This window comes from Acanthochromis polyacanthus, chromosome 6 (genome assembly GCF_021347895.1).
Source record: "Acanthochromis polyacanthus isolate Apoly-LR-REF ecotype Palm Island chromosome 6, KAUST_Apoly_ChrSc, whole genome shotgun sequence".
Lineage (NCBI taxonomy): Eukaryota > Metazoa > Chordata > Actinopteri > Pomacentridae > Acanthochromis > Acanthochromis polyacanthus.
This window is the reverse complement of record NC_067118.1, coordinates 39,136,293-39,160,644: the sequence shown is the minus strand read 5'-3', so window position 1 is coordinate 39,160,644 and position 24,352 is coordinate 39,136,293.

The following is a 24,352-nucleotide window of genomic DNA, read 5'->3' as shown; positions in this document are numbered from 1 at the left end:
CCTGTGTGTGTTTTATCTCCCACTCTTTGAGGGTATCGGCACACAGCGCTGCTGTCTCCTCAGGTATGTAGGTGTGATTTACAGTGTAGAGCCGTCATGCTCATGCGCACACACACGCAGGATCTGACCTCTTCTTTAGCTCCAAAGCACCTATATTCTATACTGCAGTCCTACAAGTAATACATGAGGAGCTTTAAAAATCAAATTACAAGGGAAAATGTTATATCACTTAGCACTAAGGGTGTCTAACATGGTGGATAGTTGGGGTCTTACTTTGATTCTAAGATATCAGTCTTTGACATTCCACCTGAGCAGATGTGAAAATAGTTTTTATTAATCAGTTCAGTAGAGGAAGTTTTTAGATATGTAGCTCTTTCTTCTATATATGGTTTAAATTTCCACATTGTGAGTCACTTCGATCAAAACCATCTGCCAAAAGAATGAAATGAATGCTAGAGTTTTGCATGAAATCTCCATGACAACTATTACTTCAGGGCCATTATTTCTATAAAGTCCCAATGTAGTTGAATTCATGCAGGATTACAATAATTAATCCAGTTAACTGAATGAAAGATACCTAAAAACTCAGACAAATTAAACCATATGCACGGACAGATGCCACAAAGGTTAAATGAAAATACCATCCTGTCCTGACTCTAGTATGGAAGAAGTTTCAAAACATGGAGTCCACACTTCCTGACAAACCTCCACAGCCAGTGAAGACGTCATACAGCTAACAGATGGTAGTACTCCCCATAACAAGTAAAGCAACAGAGTACCCTTTGAAGACAGTCATTTCAGTTTCACGACAATCCCAATTATTCATATTAAACCGAGGACCATCAGCACAATAACTGTGTCCCTTCCAAGTCCCACAATGCTACCTGTCCTCTGAGAGACCAACTAGCGAATCTCCATCTCGGAAAACCTCGCCGTGGCCCATTTGCAAGATGGAGTTGTAGGGAAGGTGCACTCGCAGGTCAACAAGAAACAGACCCTCTATATACAAGGACCTTGTGACGGTTCTACCGTTAGCTCGCTTGCTAGCCCGGCATGGAACGGCACTCATGAATAATGCATGGGGACATCTGCCACCTCTGAATTATAGATCTGTGGAGGCCCAGCATATGGGAACAGCCCAGCAAGTGCTAATGGCTAACCCCCCATGACAAAATATGGGTTAGAGACACGTGAATGATAGTTGGGTCATGCAACCTTTCAGTCATGTGAGTGTGAGGTGAATTGTAAATGTGATTGTTTACATGTCTGCATATGTGTGTTCATGCTTGCTCGTCCGTGAGGGGAAGCTCCAGTGGAGGCACTACGGGGATTTTCTTATTTCACCACAAATACCAACACAAATTAGCACAATTCCATATTGGTCATGTGTGTTTGAGCAACACAGTTAATCCCAACACGTCATGAATGTAGCTCTATAGCACTGTAAAAAAATACAAATAAAAAATTATTAATTTTTCTTGAAATTATAGGTATTTCATTCCTTATTTTGGAAATATAAAAAATATCAATAAAAATACAAAAATAGATTGAATTTACATATCTAATGTAAAAGAAAAAAACTCTAACTGCGAATAATCAGAATTTTTTATTTTCATTTTATAATTTACTCTTTATGAATTACTTGAAACTGTTAGATTCAAGTTTATTTCTGTAAATATTCTCCAAAAATCTGAAATGTCAAATGAATGTGTTGCCATCAGCGTATGTCAGAATAAATGGTCAAAATACATTTTTTATCATAAATACATGTTAAAATATTTTATTATATCATTATAAATATATAATTTATTATTAGATGTATAAAATAATATATATATGTATATATTAGACAGATATAATGTTAAATAATATATGAATAGAATGACTACTGATGTAATTTCATTGTTTTACATATGCAAATATCCTTCATTAAACATTAAAAAGACAATCTCATGTAAAATTAAGGCTAAGGAGGACGGTTTCTTAAGGGACATTATTGTATTTTCTTGAGATGGTTATTTTACATTATTTTACTATATTTTTACAGCTACATGTAGCTCCAGCTGCTGAAAAATTACTCTGTTTCTACTTTTGTTTTTTACAGTGAAAAGAGAATTTCCCACAGAGAGAAGAAGTGACCAGAGAATTTCCAGACAGGAATCAAGAAAGTCAGTCTTATGTTAGGACATGCAGCTAAACCAGAGGATGCAGAAAAGCCTCAGAAACTCTCCGCCTAACGAGCGATGGATAATGTCTTTGAGCCTTTTATGTAGGCTTCCTCCTGCTGAAGTGCAGCCTGCTTGAATATTCTATACTATGGATGTGAGGCCTGCTCTTTAAAGCGGCAGAGAGAGGACGGGGGGATGGAGGGATGGGGGTGTATTTTCTTCCGGCCCAGTCGAGCAGGAGGCCTGGTCTACCCGGGACCACTTCGATCTCCGCCTTTCTCTCCAGGATTATCCTCTTATCAGCGCTGCGAAAGCCAGGCTAAGAAGCGCCAGTAATTAGCCTATCTTTAATTAACGAGCACTTCGCTTCAAAACCACCCACGGTCCATGTAGGCTCCCACTTGGAAGGCAGTCAGCACGGCGTTAGGATGAGCAGACTTAATCTTGTTTTTGTCTGAGTAAGAGAGAGTGAACGTGTAGAAAAGGGCAAAGTTCATCTTCAAGTAGCTGGGGAGTCGCACCATGCAGAACGTCCCTCATGCATGCCGGCTCACAAACAAGCCCTTCTACACAGCAGGTTTCAAAGGGAATCCTACCACCCACCACTGTTCCACTTTGTTGTGCATGTGTGTTTGTGATGTGTGTGTTCGTCTGAGTGTGTGGATGGATTATTGCACTCAAATTATGCCACCACTCACAATCATTCACAGACTTAAATTTCCAGGTTTACTGAAGCCTCCTTCGGATCTACAGTGGAAACTTATGTGGGAGAAGCACAGAAGTCCCTTCCACGAGAAGATAGAAATGTTCTCCGTCTCACTGAATGGATGTATACTTCTGAATATTTTGCAGTAGAATAATCTAGTAAATAGTAAAACTAACTTTAGCAGCATTAACCAATGAAGTGTTGTGGTCATGGATGAGAGAGGTCATGTGAAGGGGAGCGTGAGCGTGATGACAGCTCTAGATTGAAACAGAAAAGGGGAGACTGGGAGAGAGAAGGTGCCCCGGCTCGGCCCTGGTACTGCCAAGCAGGAGGGGCGGCGGCGGCCCCAGCATGCATACATTAGCGGTGCTTAGGCGCACTAATTGCTTCTCACTTAGACAAATCTCCTGCAAATCACGGCTGCGCCGCCAGCACTGCCCAAGCCCCCCGGGAAGAAAAGACGGCAGGCAGGCGGGCGGACGGACGGAGCGAGAGGCAGGAGGAGGAGGAGGAGGAAGGAGAGGGGGGTGGCAAGTGGAGCGTGTGCACCAGAGGCGCCTTGGAGCAGGATGGAGGAGGGAGGCGGAGGGGAGGAGGGTGCTCCCATGAGAATGGAGAGGAACGAAGAGAGAGAGAGAGAGAGAGAGTAGCTTCAACACTTCAAGAGTCTCTCTCTCTCTGCTCATCCATAGTCCAGGCTGAGTGCACCCCCCTCCACCCCAACCTCTTACACCCCGACGCTCAGAAGCCCCACCGCTGCTCCTCCATCCCTCCATCCACCCCCCCCACCATCTCCTACAAGCTTTCAGATCTCTGCTCTGCCCCCTCGCTCGCCCCTCCTTTCTCTCTCTCACACTCCCTCCCTCTCCATCGCTCGACAGAAAAGTGGAGGAAAGATGAAACTCTACAAAGAGGGAAAAAAAATCAATAACACAGATGGATAGCTGGATAACAGGGTCCGGCATGCTTCGGCGGTGAGGCAATCCAGAGGGTGCCCACACAACTTCCACACAGGCGGAGAGACGGGCAAAAACAAGACGCTGGGAAGAAGGTGGTGATCAGCCTCAGGAAGTCAACATCAGCCGCAACACACAAGCACACACTCGCTCACAAACAAGCACGATCCATGACGTATGCGCGCAATGACACCAAAAAATGCACACGAGGACACATTGGCAAAGGATAACAAATTAGCAAAGACACCCACATCCACAGCAAATTGGGTAAAATACTACAAAACACTAATAGTTATCAGGTAACCTGAGGTGAGAGAAAATAGCCCTCTGTAACAATAACACAGATAGCATACAAAAGATCAATATTATTGCCGGCTCTGTATTATTATGCTGAGGTTATTTCAGATATTGGGTGGCTGAAGGCAACATTTCTCTTGTTAGCGTTGTTTTAAGGTTCCACAGGCCCCCATCAACAGCGCTGCACGCAATATACTGCAAAAACACCGGAGCTGCAGATAATTCTCAGTATATTTCTGTGTGCCTTTATACAAAGTTTGTGTAGCTGTTGCCTTTTCATAAAGTTTTTAGCTGTTAGTGAAGGGTTTGTATAGGGGGACATTCAAAGGGTTTCATGGACAAGGTTGGACACAGATGCAGCGGGGATCCGATAAAATTACACTCAGGAGAGGTGAGGGAACAACCTGGCCCCTGTCCCCGCGAAAGAAGGCCTTTACTCAGACAGAAAACTAGACCAAGGGCCACAATTTCCACACAGTTTCTGATTTAAAAAAGCACAAAACCATGGCTTCAAGCTTTCCAAAGGTTTAACTACACAAGATTCAGCTCATCAGTCTGACCTCTGTGGCCTTGATAAGATAGATCTCAGTACGCAAGATTATTTTAAACCAGTCTCCTGATGTCAGGTATGAAAATCTCCACCGACACAGATGCTAGTATTACTTCAGCACACATTTTAGTTGAAACCTAATACTTTACTCTTGCTTGACTGGAATAAAAGTTTCAAAATGACTGACTTCCAGGAGTATTATTAGCGGCATCATGAAAACACTGCCGCAGCAAGAGACAAAATATGAATAAGAAGCAAATGCTGACAAAATCTATGAAGTGACTGCCTTCAAAAACACATTTGTACACGTCTGGGATCAAAACTGAGCTTTAAAGTTTAGATTTAATGAAGCAAAACACAAATATAATTTGTTTAAGCCTGCCCAGCTCCAGGCATGTACTCAAATGGCTGTTTAAGATGTCTCACCTGGATCACTGCAAACTACCTTCACATAACCAAATCAAGTCAATTAACCCGAGTTCACTAATAATCAGCAGGATTATCCAGTTAGCTGTGTCCAAAAACACCTGAGGTCTCTTAACCTTCGTGTTGTCCTGTGGGTCAAAACTGACCTGGTTTAAAGTTTGAAAATGTGTGGAAAAAAGTATTTTCACAGTGAAACTCCTGATGTCCACATTTTAAGCATTTTTGGGAAATCTCTGAACATTTTTTGGTGGAAAGAAATATTAAAAATGCTTCTTAAGAACAATCACAAAAAAATCTAACAAAATACAACGAATTTTGCTGGATTTTGGTTGATTTTTTGTGAATGTTCTTAAAGAAAATATCAGAAGTTTTACTGATATATATGTAATCACTTCAGATATTTTTAGGATTTTTTTGGAAGATTTTTACTCATTTATTGAAAATATTTACAAGAATTTTCTTGCCAAATTTTGGAATTTTTTTAAAGTAATACTTTTAAGGAATTATTGGAATTTTCTTCCTGAAGGTTCTGCAAATTTTCAGAAATTTGGGGAATTTTTTTGCTGTTTTGGATTTTTTTTTTCAGACAAGGAAACAATATTTTTTGGTGCCTGTGAATGAGGATAACAGGAGGGCTAGTGACAGGTAATTTGGATAATCAGGCTGATTTCTAAATTGAAAGTGGTAATAAACAGTCTTTTATATAAGAAAATCTATCATACTGTACCTTATAACAGCCCTGTAGATTCCGGTGTATTTTGGGTTTCGCCGTCGTGCATGGTCCTCCCTCCCACTGAAACCAGTGCAGACTGGGCCCAAAGCTTTTAGCAGCTGTGGGAGAGGTGAAAGGGTGAAGACTTCATTATAATGAATGTCACTGATGACCCCAATCCCCCCACATCTACACATAAACATGCAAACTCACACACATATATATTCCAAGCCCACTCTCCCCCCTACGGTCCAATCTTAGTGGAAATTACTATAATCCTCTCCTGGGCAAAAGAGGTGAAATTTTCCGTTCCGTTATATGACTGTGAGGTGACCGCACTGAAATTCACCTCCCAAAGCCAGCACAGGTCAGTTACAGTTAGTTTATAGCAAATGGACGTGGGTTTGTTCACGTATGTGTGTAGAAATACTTTCCTCACTTAACAAGACTGATTTTTAAAACTCCATTTGAGACAGTTGGAGTGATAGATGGGTTGAAGCGAGCAGCTTTAAGCTTTTGACTCGGATCCCATCAATTGAAATCATGTTTAAGCTACACAATGTGGGTGGGAGAACTGAAACCAACTGCCAGTCAGGGTTCAGTACAGTTAAAACACTGTGTACAAGCTTGAATTTCATCCAGTACGGACACTCTAACTTAATTACATGCTGCTGCGATTAATTATGAAGCACAGTGATGATGGAGGTGATAATGGAAACAATTTAAATTTTAGTTAATTAACAGTATTCAACATTTTTTGGATTATTCATAGCTGAGACCTCCAGTTATATGACTTTACTTCTAATATAATAAATCACTAGCACCACCTGGTGTCTGTAATACTGCTGTATACCTCCAATCTACAATGAGGTGCAACAAGCTCCTGAACACTGAAAAGCTAAATATATGATTATAGCTCCATCTTGTGGAGACAAACAGACGTCTAATCTGCAAGCAGGAGCCAAAATAATGTTTTAATGCCATTTTCTGCTTGGTGGAGTTTAACAGTCGACAGAAAACAACATATTATTACGGATAAAATAAACATTTACAGCAGACAAACATTTAAACTCTACATTAAATATACCAAGAGGTGCTGCAAAAGTGCAGGTTGGATGAGAAGTAGTGACAGTATTATCACATTTTACCTCTGAGCACAAATTATTGGGCTGATACTGAATATTTTATGAGGAAAAGAGCTAATAGATGAATACATGGTAGAGATATTAACTGGTTTTCAAAATAGTGAGACAAACAGTGTTGTTTTATGACGACTGGCATGGCTGGAAAACAAGACATTTTTTGCAATACTCATAAAAGTAGGAAAGCAAAAAGCAAGACAGGTATAAAAGCAAATGTCTAAGTATCTGTTGACTGGGGAGTACTAAGATTTGCATTACAATAATCTCGATTAGCAATTCTTCTGTTACTTCCTGATGGACCAAGTGTCAAAAGCTGCAGTTCCGTGAATGTCCACTTGAGGCTGACTCCATAAGTAATACAATCCCTACAGGCCCCCGTGCTAAAATCCCAAACTTTACAGCAGAAACAAACATGTTCACAGTCCAGGCGAAACAAGAGTTTTGGTCTCTGTAGCAAGGTTAACAATTCATGACAACTATACAGGGGTTGAATATTTTAATAACTCAAACATTTAAATGTCATTACGGCTTAAAGTTCAGCGTAATTAAGGTTGCGGCCACTTTCAGTGACAGACCGATGCCTCGGCTTCACTATCACTCCAAGTCTTTGCTCATTTTTGAATTATTTGGGAGTTACCTAAATAAAGTAACACCTATTAGTAAACCTAAATGTTCTCATGTTAGTTACATTACTGCTACTTAGATTAATGTTAGCTAACCGATAGCCAATAATAATATTTGTTGTTGAGCATTTTAAAATGCACAGCCAAACTAACAGACTTTTAAGGTTTCTTCTCTTCTTTATATGGGCAATTTGTGTAACTAATAATTATGTTACTGATTGTTGTCTTTACTTTCTGACTACTGTTAATCTCCAATTCATTTTTTAATTCACCTTCAATACATAAACTGTCTTTGTCATCGCCCTTGCATAGTGGTTGCCAGACAGACAGGTGACAGGATGCCACCAAATTTAACTCCATCCAGCTACTTTCAATGTAATTATTACTGCCCCTGAACACATTATATATTATATGTGTGTATTTGAGGATGCTTATTACAACCAAAACCAATGTTATTTGCCCTGAAACGCTCAGGAACATTTCCTTTTGTAAGCAAATCACAGGCTTTTAAGAAGAAGAGAAAGTCCAGACTCAAGATTCCTAAACACTTTACAATGGCTCCAGTAAATTAAATGAAATTGAAGAATGTTTTCAAAGTTCTCAAACCCAAGGCTAATGTCAGATTAGAGGAAAAATATGAAGCCCTTCTCTTTAGCTGATGAGTACAATCTGTCTAAATGAGCGTACTATGTATAGACGGACTACGAGTCAAAGAAAAAAACAACATAAACTGTTGGGCCGCCACAGCTTCAATGCTCCTCGTTTTGAGCATTTTACTGAAACATCCTGCTTCCTAAACATTTGTTGTTTTGATGACGATGGATGAGCGGCCATGTTTAACATTTTGACCCAAAATCATCAAGCCATTCAGCGAACCCTCTAGCCTCATAGATGGGGACAACGTCAGGGGTATCTCTTATTGTCCCACCAGGGGAAATTTTTTCTACAGCAAAAGATCACATAATAACAGAACAAAACAGACAGCAACAACCATCATAGTCAAATGGAAATCCATAGAAAATACAAGTTAGTAAAGTCGACCCAGAACTGGCCGGCAAAATATCCCCTGACGGCAAAGCAGAGCTACCAGATCCTCTCACTGTAGGGGTCAAGGGCTCAGATTTTTCCTTTAATTTGTCACTCATCTGTACTTACTTGAACATCTTCACTTTATTTTTTTTTTTTACAGAGGCCCTTCTCTAATCTGGTTGATGCAATATTCTCTTTATTCACTTGGTATTTCAAAAAAGCTAGAATCAACACAACATTAACTCAAAGCCACAGTTCCCTGAGAGGCTTCCTGTTTTCTTTGTTAATAGCAGGCAGCCAATACGCATTTTCACTTTGGTTCATCTCTTCCAGACAGTCCTGTTGCCAAATCTAAGCTAAGTCTTTTCCTCTTCCACCACAAGTCCCGGCTTGTAGCCGTAAGTAAATAGTGAAATACTGTAACAGTCAAAAACAGCACAACAGGGAAAGTAGCAGCTGTAATTTTACTGGAAATTACCAGTTATTTAACTAAATTGGAAATATCTTTTAAAAGTAGTACATTTTACCTTTTATTCAGTCCTTACCAGTCAGATTTTTTCCTGTACATTTTTAGTGCATTTACTGTATAAATATCAAAAGATAATAAAAGAAGAATACATTTGTTTTTTGCCGATTTAAATACAGTAAGAATAGTCAAGTCAAGAAATCTTTTTTGTCCCCGCAGGGCGATTTTTGGTGCAGCCAGCAGCAAAAACCACAAACAATCCAGCACAATATTATTAATAATAATAATTAATAATGTAAAAGCAAAAATTAATTTCTAAGAATAAAAGTCTGCTCTGGATTTTGTTTTGTTTTGCATGTTTTAGGGTTCGTATGTAAAAAAAAAATTATCTGTAATTTCACAAAACAACAATCTGTAAGGTAACAGTACATTGATCACAACATTATATTTAAACCCTAATAAAAGCATTGTTTGTTTTTAATTATACAGTGTAGACCTCACAGTTAATCCTCAGACTTAACTTCACTTCTGCTACCAATATTTTGCATTACAGGATTAAACATGATTGCAGCGTTCTGTCATATTAAATGCATGTTTTCTGAGTCATGTTTGAAATAGGCCTCATATTTAAACCTACCTAAGACCCAAACATTAAACAGTCTGCTATCTGCGACAGTTTTGGCTCAGGGACGAGTGAAAAGCCACCTCGGATGGTAGTAAAATATTTGCATTTAATTTATTTGCAGTTGGAAATGCAGTTGCAAATAGTCTGAGTTTGACCTGTTGTCTGTTCGTAGCTACATGTTGTTTTGTTTTCACCGTGAGGACGTTCCTTCTCGGATCAATAAACATACTGTATAAATAAAGTTATACCTCGTTACCTTATTGCCTTACTTCAGAGACTTCACTCAGATGGGTAATAAGTTGGAGCCCATAAACACGACCTGCAACAAGCTACCTGCCCGTTAAAACCCTTACCTGTATAATATAGAGAGGTTAAAACACACCTGACATGGAAGGAAACCAGTTTGAAAGCTGTGATTTTCCTCCCGAGGCCTCACTGCAAACATGGGTTACATAATTCATCTTCAAGTTGTTTTCAAAATCGTGTCTTCCGCGTCTGTCGGGATGCTTCGTTCCTATTGGCTGAGCCGGGATTCGTCACAGAGCACAGATCTCATCGATCGATAGATAGCTAGATCGATAGAGAGATAGATAATTCAGGCTAGCAACATTAAAGGTTAGTATATATTCTTTGAAAAACTTGCTGTTAAGTACTTTGAAAAAAAACTTCTAATTTTAAAATCTATAGAAATAGTATTTGTATTAAAAATCTTGAATTTTTAAATTCTGAACAACCAGTGATAAGGTTTTAAAAACAATAAACACAAATTATACACTATTGAACAAAATTAAGAAATGGCAAGCAACATTTTTGGACACATCACAAGAAAAGAGACCCTGGATTACATCATCACAACTGGAAAAACTAATGTGAAGAGAGGAAGAGGCAAACAGAGAACGAAAATGATAGACGGACTGACATCATGACTGCACATGGTAAGGGCAACAGTCACAATTTAGAAGGTAACAGATCAGATTAGATGGAGAGAAATGATCACCTACTCTGAATGGTATGGCACTTGATTGATTGTTTGAAATTCCATTCATTCATTTTTTTTAACATATGGGAATAAGATAAGATGAGATAAGATAAGATGAGATGAGATAAGATAAGATAAGCCTTTCTAAATCCCACACTGGGGAAATTCCTAGTTTTACAGCAGCAAAGGGGATAGTGCAAACATGAAGGGAACATCAACAGAAAACATAAGTCGATTTCCAGAGATTGATTGGGGAAAATTCCTCTGGATGTGCAAAACAACAATACCGCACATATCAGTTATGTAACAAATATTGCACAGATTATCTCTTCTGCACACTTCCTTCTTAAGCAGAAAAATAGTGATGTTGCACAGATATGGTAGAAAAATAGTTATACGGGTATTTGCTTTTTAAAACACGCAGTTTTTCTATAACAGAATGGACCTAATGAAATAACCAAGTATACTGGAATTGATAAAGGGCAGACTGAGAGTGGAGTCATAGATCAGAAATCACAAGTCAGTAAGAAATCACATCTTTTGCAACACATGCATGCTTCGCTAAATTAAACCCTTTTCTCACTATAAACACAATTTTTACTTTTCTGTGTAGGTCAGAAAAGAAGCCTGTTTGCATGCTGTTTTCATATTTATGCTCAGTCTAGTTGCTGGATGAAGTGTATCCCTATTGTCTAAATACAGGAGAACTTTCATGATTGTGGGTAAATTATAGCACAAAATAAATCTTCAGATGTATTTCAAATGCTATCATTTGTTTTGAATCCCTAGTTGGCTGGACTCTTGCTGCATGTTCCCATCTCTGTCCACTATTACTCACCAAAAAAATGCCTTTTTTTGTAATAATATTAAGACTCTTCACTTGTCATTACAGTTCTTTAATGGGGAAGATTGAGGTCAGTGTACCGACAATGTAAAAGTACTTGTGATAGGGAAATTGATTGAACCGACTGACGACCTACATTTTATGGTGATGTCCCTGATTCAAAACAAGAGCATAGCATTATTTTAAATGTGCTTTACAGTTTTTATTCCTGTTACTTCACTTTTTCTCACCACCTTCCCACACATATCACACACAGCAAATTCCCACACAAAACACCTTCAAGCAGTTTTCGATTTCATGTTATATAATATGGCAGCACAATAAATGAACTTCTTGTTTTATGAAGGTCAATTGGTCGGTTGGTCGGTTGGCTGGCTGGTTGGTTACTTGAACAGTTACTTGAATGATTGGATGGTTGCTCTCTTGGTTGGTGAGTCGGTTGTTTGTTTTTTTGTTGGTTTCTTTTTTGGTTAGTTGCTTGCTTGCTTGAATGGTTGGTTGTTTGGTTGGTTGGTTGGTTGGTTGGTTCGTCAATCAGTTATTGTTTGGTCGGTCGGTTGGTTGCCTACTTGAACGGTTGCTTAAATGATTGCATAGTTGCTCTCTTGGTTGGTTAGTCGATTATTTGGTCAGTCACTCAGTCAGTTGGTTGCCTTCTTGTTTTGTTCCGCTTGCTTTTTGTTTTGTTGGTTGCTTGCTTACTTGCTTGAATGGTTCCTTAGTTGGGTAGTTAATCGGCTGTTCAGCCGGTCGGGCCGGTGGTTGGGCGCTTGCTTGTTTGAATGGTTCATTACTTGCTTGGCTGGTTAGTTGGTTGGTTGCTTGGTTGGTCACTTGATTGATTGGTTTCTGGGTTGCTTGCTTGCTCGGTCAGTTCGTTGTTCGGTTGGTTGGTTACAAAGTTGGTTGGTTGCTTTCTTTCTTTTCATGCTCGGCTGGTCGGTGAGCTGTTTTTTCAGTCATTTGGTTAGTTAGTCGGTCGGTTAGTTGGTTATTTGGTTGGTTGCCTGGTTGTTTAATTGGTTGTCTGGTTAGATGCGTGGTTAGTTGCTTGGTTGCTTCCTTGCTTGCTTGGTCAGCTGGTTGTTTGGAGAGTCAGTCAGTCCTTCAGTTGATTATTTGGTTGTTTGGTTGGCTGATTAAATGTTTGGTTGGTTGGTTACATTCTTTCTTTTCATGTTTGTTTGTTCAGTCAGCCAGTCAGTTGATTGGTGGGATAGTTGGTCGGTCGGTTGGTTATTTGGTTGGTTGCTTGGTTTGTTGCTTAGTCCCTTGGTTAGCGTGGGGGCGAGAGCCTCACAGACAAAGTGTGACGGCTGCACTCAGCCAAGTCAAGACAAGGTCAGCCATGATGAGACCTACGAGCAACACTGGTGGAGATAACACATGATAAGGCTTTGCTCACCCAGTGGCCTCTCGCTCGGTCTCATTTTCTCTTTCCTCCCCTTCACATTCAGCCTTCTCATATCTCTCAGTCACAATGTCAAGTGTTTACCGTTTTAGTTTGCTCCACTGAAAGCCATTTGGTTTGTTCAAACATTTCTGCTTCCCTGCAGCGCAGCCAGTGCAAGGACATTTTCTCCCTTAATGAGGGCAAGCAGGCGATGCAAGAGACTGCTTCTGCTGCCTACTTTTATTCATATTACTCTCGGAGACGCACACACACAAAGACACGAGAAGCAGCTTCTTGATGCAGAGACCTTATACTGTACTGTTACAAGCAGAGACAGTTAGCAAACCTGCCACACTTCACTCCCACACAGTCACTGAGCTGTTTCTGTCAGCAGTGAGTGGGTGAACATGGCACCACAGCGTGTTTGCTAACAGTTAGGAAACCCAGCAAAACACACACAACACACACACACACTGCACAAACACAACCTTATCACTGTTTACACATATTGCCTGCTGAAGCTCATGTATGCACAGAGTAACTGTGCAAACTGCAATAAAACTTACATCAGCCTGTGTGTGTCCCGAACAGCTGGTGATTGTGTGAGTAACCAGACTGCATGGGGCCTGATATACGTGCAGCAGAGCCATTTGTGCCATCTGCAAGATTTTTATGTGAACATGAAATATTGTGGGAAATATTAAAAGCTGAATAATAAAAGGAACCGGTTTCCGCCTTATTCAAGCAAAGCAAAATCAGCACCTGAGAATCAAGAATGGCATATTTGCTAGAGTTAATTAGTTTCGTGGTAAAAATCTGATCATATTTGCTGGCAGTGTCAGAGCACTTTGCCAAATCAAATAAAAAGCAGAACATTTTAATGAGTTCATCTTCCTGGGAACAAAAACAAGAAAGCTAATTTAATTTAGATTTTAAAAATAGAAAAAAATGAGTAAAACTCTAGTTTAATGCCGTTAATTTGGTGTACTCACCATTTAGAAAACTGTCTGCATGTTCTAAACTTTTCCACATTGAGACATATAAGTGGTTTTTCCACTAGAGGACACTCTGCACCACTTTCTATCCAAATGGCATCATGAAGCACATTGAAAGCAGATGTGTTGGAGGGGTTACAGCGCTCCCTGAAGAGGGCGGCCTTGTCAAGTGCCTTTAAAGAACCTTTGAAATACACCCTCCTCTGCTTTTGCTTCATGAATTAACACTCACTGTACAGCCTGGTACAGTGAAAAGAAAGTAAACGCGGCTTTGCAAGCAAATAAGCACCCCAAACATCTAAAAGCAACATCTCTCTTTTGTAGAAAAATGATCAAAAACACTCATAATAGGAAACCAAACCCAGAACAGAGCGTTAACAAAAAAGCCAATCAAATAAAGTGAACGAGCACAAGCTGTAAAACAGTTTAATGGCTGACTGCAGCCCCTGTGGCAGCCCTGCGTTCAGCTCAGGCGGTTGTAGCTCGTGTGGTGTGCTCGCTGCTCTTTGTTCTAACCAGAGCATATGCCACAAGCCCTCACTGCTTTTCCTCAACAGCTGCTAAGCCCATTAAATCTGCAGCCAGCCACCGGAGTGGAGGGTGCACAGCGAGGGAGGAGGGCTCCACTAAGCCGTGCACTGTTCCACCATAACCCTAGGGGCTGCTCCACAAAAATGTTCAACATGGAAATAGATAATCGGGGATGAGCGGTGTGCGTCCCGCTCGATGTGTTTGCTCTGTTTGCAAGAGAAAACTGCTCATCTAAAGCCACATCAAATTTGCTTTAATTCTGATCATTAAAACAGAAACTCTGTCATGGGTTTGGATCTTAGGATGCCTATCTGGAAAGTGGAAATGAAAGGAAATGCAGTCAGTCTATTCTACAAGGTGCCTTTAAAGGAAAATTTATGATCAGTGTGGTGATTACCCAGCATCTATTCAGCTTCATTTAGTGAACTAACACTCTGCCTGTTTGCTCTGCAGTCCTGTGCCTCAGGCTGCGGAGCTCAATGGCTCCCAGTGCTTCTATTTGCTGTGCTGCAGGATATCACAACACTATTCATTTCCAAGCTTCACATCACCTCATTAAACTGACCTGTCCCTCTGCACGGCATTAAAAACAGCTTTATGAGGACTTTCCTCTCTCTCAAAAAAAAGGTACAGTACACCTCGTCTGTTTTGTCTCTGTGCGGCTCATTTCGAGGCTCAGTGATCTGCCTGGATTTGCTGCACACCTCCATCTCCAGGGGGCTTCAGTTTGTCCATAACCTCACTGCTCTCAGCTGGTGAAAAGCTCCACAGCCCAGGGATTAACCGCATCCTCTGATTAGGCGCCCACTACTGCACCCGGAGGAGGGTTTTAGACTCAGAAATCACAAACACCGGCTGGATCACAATGCTCTGAAGATGCAGCGTTAATTTGTGTCATCATAGAGATATTAACTAAACAATTACATGCAGTTTTATAATACAGTCAGACTAACAGCTGCAGTGCATATGTGGCACGCTGACCCCCTTAGTGTTCATACTACTGTGTTACCAGGTCAGATACTGAGCCTGGATCTCTCATAAATCCACATTATCTGTAAAGCGACTATATACCTGTGGTAATCTGTGGTTAAAACAGACATACCAGCCTGCAAATGGACAAATTACTCATTAATGCAGGCTTTTATTACAACCAATCATAAATAAGTTATAAAAATACAAAATTAGATGCTACACATAAGAGGTAAACATCAAATTATGCACTATAAACAAGAAAAAATGACAATATTCATAATTTAGATGCGGAGACAAAATGCATTATTGAGATTATATATTATATTTTTCTTTATGTTTGAGCATAAAGCGCAGCTGTCTGTTTGCATCCCTTGAAAGACTTTATCAGTGTAACGTGGCCAATTTGCAGCCTTCGCACTTATACATTCAAATGGAACATAAAAAATTGCCGCACAGATATGTCCATTTGCTTTAAGCCATTTTAGCTCACAGCCTTATTATCCTGTGAAATGGAGCAGAAAACGTGTGGCGCGGGTGAAGCAAGAGGCAGAAAGAAACCAGGCCTCAGAGTAAAATATGTGATGGCGGTGAGGTGCTGGAGATGGTCTATTACTGCTGAATCTTCTCCGAGATGCTATTTTCATCCAAGATAAATTGTACTCTGGAGCAGGGACAAATATTGTGCTCGCCGCCTCTTCCTCTGAAGGCCAAGGTGAGCCAGGAGGGCCCAGGGCAGAATGCATTTAAACATCTTCTTCTGCCGTCTCCTTGGTGGCGCTTGTCCTCGGGGCCTTGAAAGCCGCCCGCCGGTGAGTTTATCTGCCAGGCGGCCCACAGTGGCAGCGCACACTTTCCTTCCCGTGGACCTGCGCTGAAGATTAATTACACAGCAGAGGTGAGGGGGAAAAACAAAGGCAAATCCATCTGTGTCAGGGCAAGTGGACAGCTCCACGGCGCGGCGGGTGAAACCTCCGGCAACGCCATCGATCACACGGACGGCCATTGCACGAACACAAGGTCAGGGTGCTCTCTGTCCCTACGACACACCACGGCGGCCCCGGTTGCACCTCAGAGCCCCTGATTTGGCCCTCGGACCACCTTTTGCTTCTACTTGTAGTCCTTAGAATAGCAGGGGGCGAGGCTAACCGGTCGCCACACTGCAGGGGAAGAGAGCGCCGGGCGACTCGGAGGTAGCAGGCGACTGACAGCACACTATCAGTCCTGTTCCACAGACTGATGATAGCTGAGGAAATTGCTGAGGAGTAGAAGCCATTTACTGCCTGTGATTTATTTAGCTTTGGCGCTGTTGCTACCCCAAGACAGGAAGCCTTTATAAAGCCACCACAGCAAGTGAGACAGGCCAGGGTCGGGCCCGGGTTATCTGCATGATGGGAGGCTATGCGAAGCTGCTGACCTGCAGCATTTTAGGTCAGCCAGTTAATGACGGTGACATTTCATCCCCAAATCAAATCTGCTGCGCTTGAAATTCAGTTAGCAAATTAAATAAATCGGAAGGAAACAGCTAACACGTGATCGATAGGAAAATGATGGATTCACTGGGAGCTTATTAAAATATTGTGTCCTATAAATAACTGCAGTAATTTTGAGTCTACTGCAGTTTCTCATTCTGCTTAAACACACCAGTGATTTAATTTAGAGAGTGATCTGTCAAGAAAAGTGTTGAACATTAACTGGCTCCAACTGAGGATTTGCTGCTTTGCTCTTTATTTTAAGACTAAATGTTTAATCAATAATGAAAATAATCATTAGTTACGGCCCTAATGAGAATAAGGAGCATGTATCTACAGTCTGAGCTCATCATACACCGAGCTCAGCACTGCAGGGACCGTAATGACAATGATAAACCTTCCTCCAGGGGAAGCACACTCAGGTGACCGGCCACCATGTTGCTGCCGCTCTGCTCAGACCACAAAGAAAAAATAATAACAAGAAGCTCCTCTTATGTGAGGGACAGGAACCTCCATGCTGCAGATAATATAGTGACTTAAACCCAGAAACCCACCGTCTGTGCAGCAGCAGACATTTTATTAATGCTGCATGTTAAATTCACCATCAAAAATTCATCGTACGTGTAACTCAGCAGTGGTTTTGTAGCTGAGATTAGAAAAAGACATTTCCCCATTTTCTTCTAAAGGTAAACGTCGTGCACACCAGACCAAATGGTTCCCCAAAGGTTTCACTGCTCTTGTTTTGTTTTCGTAGATATTCCTGGAGCACCATTTGCGCTCCGTTTTATTTTTAGTCTCGCTGTAAGCAGCTCCACCATTTTCTTCGTTTAATGCAGTCAGCAGTGTCCACTAACAATCAACCACATTCTCATAATTTCACCCCTGTCAAAGCTGCTCACGTCCTCACGCTGCCATTTTTCCTGCCTCTAAGACATTAACTTCAAGAACTGTCTGTTCTCTCCCTGCCTGACATATCCCACCTCCTGCATTATACATACATCATACATCACAGCTCTCTGCAATCTCACTTAAATGTCACATGGTTAAAGCTTGCATCACCTCCCAATCACTGCATCATTTCTAGGCTGACTGGTAGAGTGTTTCACCTTATGAACAATCAGAAACAAACACATTAGGAAGGCTTTATTTATAACACAAGCCCTAGAGTAGAAATCCTAACCTCCTAAATGCAAGAATGTGGTTATAAAATAATCTGTGAACAGCTTTGGACCTATGGGCCGTGTCTATGTTCATGTTTACATCATGGCTCCACATGGAAAAGAAATGTAAACATCTGACTGTGAGATTTCAAAAAGATGGAAAAGGATACAAGAAAGATCTGCAACTACATATAAATCAGTGGAAACAGCTGCAGCAATAATCAGCTGGCATAATCAAGCAGTAATTCTACTAATCAGAGCTGCAGCGGCCGTCCACCTGAAGTTAAGACAGTGACAGTGCACTGCTTCCACAGTAAAGCTCTAAAAAGCAGACAGGCAAGTTCTTTGGACTTGGCAAAGGTTTATCAGTAGGAATCAGAGTTTGTGTGACAGCTCAGACAGTGTGGAGGGCGTTTCACAGCATCAGCCTCTGGAACAACAAAGCATTGCTAGCTCTGAGTGCAAAACTGCAAAATGAAACTTTGCCAAAGAACACGCAGAGTGTTCCTGATGAGTGTTGGGATCAGTTGAACAAGATGCATTTGTTTGGCTCAGATGGAATCCAGCTTGTTTGTCGTGAACCTGTCCAGGACGACCACAGAGAACGCACGGTCCTGACAGTAAAGCACAGAGATGGAAGTGGGGCTGCATGAGAGCCAAAGCGTGGTGGGGAGATGATTTATTAACAGCACCATGAACACCTTTGAAAACATCAAAATGCCGGCCGACAAGATGACTCACAGTCTGCAGCTTGACAGAAAAGGAATATTCCAGCAACATAATGGTGAAAACCATGACCTGACCAAGCATGCTGCCTGATCTGAATCCAATACAAAACCTTTGATGTATTTGAAAGAGAAAGGCCGAGCAACTCAACCCCTCCAGCAAAAAACTGATTCATAAATAATCTCCACTGGATGACAGAACATTTCTTGAGAAATTTGTGCAACACTGGTATCATGCAAAAATAAAGGTGGACATGCAAAGTACTTAAAAACAGATCAACAATATAGGTTTTGAATCTCAGTAATTAAAGGTATACTGATTTTTGCTGCATCCAGTTCATAGTGTGGACTCTTTATTTTTTTAACCCTCCTGCTCCTGTTTCCCTGTCTGAAAAAAAGAAAATCCCAAAATTCAGCAAGAAATTTCCCCAAATTTCTGAAAATTTGCAAAACCTTCAGGAAGAAAATTCCAATAATTTCATTAAAAAGTTTCCCTTAAAAGTTGTATTTTTAAAAAAATCCTTCTTGTAGACATTTTCAAAAAATTAGTAAAAAATTTCCAACAAATATCTAAAGTGATTACACATATATCAGTAAAAAATTCTATTTTCTTTAAGAACATTCCCAAAAAAATCAACCAAAAAGCGAATTTCACATGAATGTTCTAAAGAAACATTTTTTAAACGTTTGTTTGTTTTTCCAAGCACATAATGTTCAGAAATTTCCCAAAATGTTGAAAATGTGGACATCAGAAGTTTCACTGTGCAAATATTTTTTTCCACATTTTCAAACTTTAAAATGGGTCAATTTTGACATAAGGGTTTTGTAGTAAATCTAAACTGTACTTAACTGAAATAGAAATACACATATGGTTAAAATTAAAAATTGAGAGGTCATACAGTAATGAATCATTTGACATTTTTATAATATTGCATACATTTTTGTTGCATACTGTATGTTGAAAAGTGGAGCTTTGGTCTGCTGCATCCCAGCAGTCGTCTGGCTCAAACAGCAGACAGACAATCGTCTATAAATGTAATTCTAGCAAACAGGAAGCTCTCAGGACAGAGGGATTCGTCTACGAGTTCTGCTCATAAACACAAGGTTGGGGGGAAAAAATGCTTCCCATCAAATTTAACAACCTTTAGTTCTCTGGGCTGCATCCGCTTTGATGGCAGGAAGTTGGATAGAGTCAATAAAACTGATAGAAAAGACTGCATGCGACCCATTTCTGGACAGACTGAGAGCTTCCTGTGTCTGATTATGAGATTGATCATGGTGTTAATTCTGATGTGCTGACTGTGATTTAGCTCTGAGGAAGTTGAACAACATATAGTATTTATTGGTAATTAGCTAAGAAGGAAACTATGATGGTGAACAGACTCTGTAATATCAGCATATTAACATTTTACCACAAAGTGCACACACTTACATGGCTGTAGTCTTGCATTTCCCTTTTTTATGTGAGATTTTACTAAGATTTCCCAAAATACACGAAGTAGTCTTCCCACATCAACAAAACCAAGACCCACAATTGCAACTACAAAACAAGACAAGACAAAAAGACCAAACAACACAAAACAACACATGCAACACACATTATAGCACACAACAAGCAAGCAGGTTCAGCATTTCACATCTGATATGCATTATATTGTACATATTATGTTATATATTATAAATAAACACCATATATAAGAATATGCTATTATTCTTTATCAACTCTCTTCATCTTTTATTTTTCAACAATACAATCCTTTAAATTCACCTCAAAAATTAACCAAAAAATGTTATTTTCCTTATCCGAAAAAAATCCAAAAATTCAGCAAAAATATTCCTCAAATTTCTGAAAATTTGCAAAACCTTCAGGAAGAAAATTCCAATAATTCCTTAAAAGTTGCCCTTAAGAGTTTTATTTTGAAAAAAAAAACAAATATTTTCAAAAAATGAATAAAAATCTTCCAAATAAATCCTTACATTTTTTTTTACATCAAAAATGATTAAAGATTTCCCAAAAATGTTGAAAATATGGAAATCAGAATTTTTACTGTAAAAATCTATTCCCCCCCCCCCCACACACACACACATTTTCAAACTTTAAAACGGGTCAATTTGACCCACAGGACGATACGAGGGTTAACTCAGTTGTATAGTAGCGTTATTATCCATGTCAAATCAAGTTAAAATACACAAACCATGTGACTATAATGTTGTTTTCAAATTAGAAAGGTTGTAATTTTACTCTTTCAGTTGAATGTCAGAGGCCAGATTGTAACAACATGATGTTAGCTGACTAGAAACAGTTGATAAAAGCTGCGCTCAGACGACTTTCAGCTGTCAAATTACGTAATTCCTGATTAAAAGGATGCATGCTCAGGCCTGCACAAGGAGTCAAAGCAGCGTGAGATTTATTATGCACTTTCTGGTTTAGGGATTAAAAGAATTTGTTTGCAAATGCTAAGCTAAAACAAATCTGTTTTCAAGTTGTGCGGGGTTATGAAAGCCACATGTCTGCACATTGAAGGGGTTAGGGTTAGCCACACGGCAGTATGCAGACTGTTCCTTAAATTCACCCTGGGAAATAAATCAGTCCCAACCTGAAGCCTGCAAAAACCAGGATTCCTCTGCTGTCCCCGTATTTTCAGATGACAGTGAAGGACATGTTTTTGTAGACTGCATCCACAGCCGTCTCCTTGTTTCTTCAGATTTTCCACTGAGCGAACGGCTGTGAAGGAGCTGAAATGCCAGGTCTGTGTGACTCTGACACTGCACAGACGCTGCCGTTAAGAAACATGTACGAGGACAGTTGGAAGGGCAATACCCAGGGCTCAGTGTGCAGCAGCAGCACAGAGTCCCACCGAATGTTAAATCCCTGCCAGCTGCATGCTTTATGACAACACATTAAAGAGGAGCCTGGAAGTCTAGCATGTGAGCTTTGCATTGTCTGTCCTCCGCCAACAAGGAACTGAACCTGGCATGCTTTATTGAACAAAGAGTTCCTACGACTCTGGCTACAGGCTGCTCCCTTGAAATAAAACTCAAGACAATAGAGACAGAAGGGAGAGCGAGTGTGGGAGGCGGTGTGTGTGTGAGGTTTGTGGTAGGCGTCAGCAGAGGCCTCCTCGGGGCGTTTATATGCGAGTGTGTTGGGAGTGAGTGAGGAATGTTCGGGCCGATCCAGTGGCCGCACCGAGGGCCGATCCACTGGTGCAGACAAGAGGGAATCCAGATCGGCTATGGCAGGAATGTGAGAGCGGGATATCATTAGAAGCATGGGAGCTGCAGCCTGAGCCTCAAACGCTCAGCAGGCAGCAACACAAACACACACACACACGCACAGATAAACCGATACAGACACATGCAGAGAATGAACATTACAGTTGGTCAAAATGGCAGCAGGTTCTAAGAGGTGGGGTGTTGTGGTGTGGGATTCAAGGCCAGCAGGATCCTCCTGTTCTCCACAAAGCTAGAGAGGAAGCAGAAAAATAAAATGTACACCATGCAGAGTGGTTTCTGTCTTCTTATTGTTACGTACAACATCATATGTTGGTTTAGGTGGACTGAACAGAAAATTATGTGGTTTTTATAAGATGATCATATGAGCTTTTATTCTTGTAAAAAGACCGTAAATCTGCAAATGTTTCCTTTGAAATGTCGAACAAAAGTATAAAGCAGTGGTGTAGGAAGTGTTCTAATCAAGTAGCAGTGCAGTAAAACACAAATTCTTTGTTGCAAGTTTTCTATTCAAAACGTTGCCTTCATATTAATTCTAAAAGTACTGGCAACAGAATGCACTTTAAAAAAATCAAAGCTCTCATTTTTTTGGTTGATTTTTTGTGAATGTTCTTAAGAAATATTTTTAACATTTCTTTTTTTTTTCCACAAAAAGATGTTGAAAGATTTCCCAAAAATGTTGAAAATCAGAAGTTTCACCGTGAATTTGTTTTCTCTCCACATTTTCCAATTTTAAAACAGGAAAATTCTGACCAGCAGGACGACACGAGGGTTAAATGGAAGCTGGAAAATGTAAAATGTATTTGGGCAGTTTTTCCCTTTCTTTCTTCCCTGTTTTTTTAGGATCTGTGTTTTAGCAGATTACCATAGAAACCTCATTAACCCTTTCCTGGCCAAATCTGTCAATTAAATACAACCAGCTGCCATTTTTTGACAGTGAACGTGGTACGTTGGTGTTGCATCAAATCTGGCAAAGCTGCAGTTGTTAATTTTTAGAACAGCTTCAATAACAGAAGTGTTTGCTGACTCTAAAAAAAAGAGGGACAGATGGAGGGAATTTTATCAAGTGTCTTTTATCCATAAAGCCTAAAGTTGGTCACTTTGGCCTTCCAGTTATGAAGGCGTTCATGATTAAACTGGGGGATGTTTTTCAGGTAGAAATTTTAAAGAATATCTTGGTGGAGGGGGAGGTGTCAGTCAGTACGAAAAGAGGTGACCATGCACATAGTTCACAAAAACATCCAGTAAGAAGCCGGTGCAGTTGTGGAACAAAGTTCTATGGACTCATGAAAAATTAACTTCTCATAATGATTGAAAGAGCAAAGACCCAAAGCATCTGTCTGTGTAGTTGTTGGTGGAAGTAGCACACTGATAAAAGCAGAGGTATACAGGGGATTCAGTCAAATGCATCAGAACCCACCGGACAACATTTCATCATTCGGTCGGACAACAACCCTAAGCAAACTGCCAAGGCAACCAAAGAGTTTTTCAGGTCCACTGGGTCGAGTCAGTCCTCTGGTTTCAACAGACTGAGCAGCTAAAGACCAGAATAAAGGCCTCAGTTTTTGTTTAGGGGTTCAAAAACACCATGGGAAGACTCTTAAACAGTTCTTTATATAATGACGTTACCAGTCAACAGAAAACTCAGCATAAAATCTCTTAGTAAATATTATCCACTGTGTGCCACCAGAACAACTTTGGTGCAACTTGATTCTCCAAGTTTCTGGAATTCTACTGAAGGGATGAACACCACTTTTCCTAAAATTAATCAATCTTTCATTTAGTGTTTTGATGGTGGTGGTGGAGAGAACTGTCAAAATGTCCCGTAGGTGCTAAATGGTTGGGATCTCATAACTGTGACGGTCATATAGACAATCCACATCATATTCATACCTAGACCATTCAGTGACCTCTTGTGCACTGTGGATAGAAGCATCATCATCCTGTTAGAGATCAATCCCATCAAGACAGAAGCAGTTCATCATAAGATAAAAATAATCACTCAGAACAACTCTGGATCGATTTGCAAAGACCCTTCCCTCAAAAGGGATGAGTGGATTTATTTCCATAACAGACACCTGTGGAAGAGTTCTTTCTATCCATTCATTCACTTACCTGGTTGCAGTAGACTAAAACAAGCTGTAGAGGGGTAGGGAGCTTGGACATCCACAGGAAGCTCGGGGTAAAGTCGATGCTCTTCAGTGTTAAAAAGAAGTCAGTTGAAGCAGTTAGGGTGTCTGATTAAGATGCCTCTTGATGCCTTCCTTTGGAGGATTTTTGGGCACACTCAACTGGGAGGAGACCACAGGATTACATGTCTCACCCGGACTGGACCCCTTTGGACCAGAAT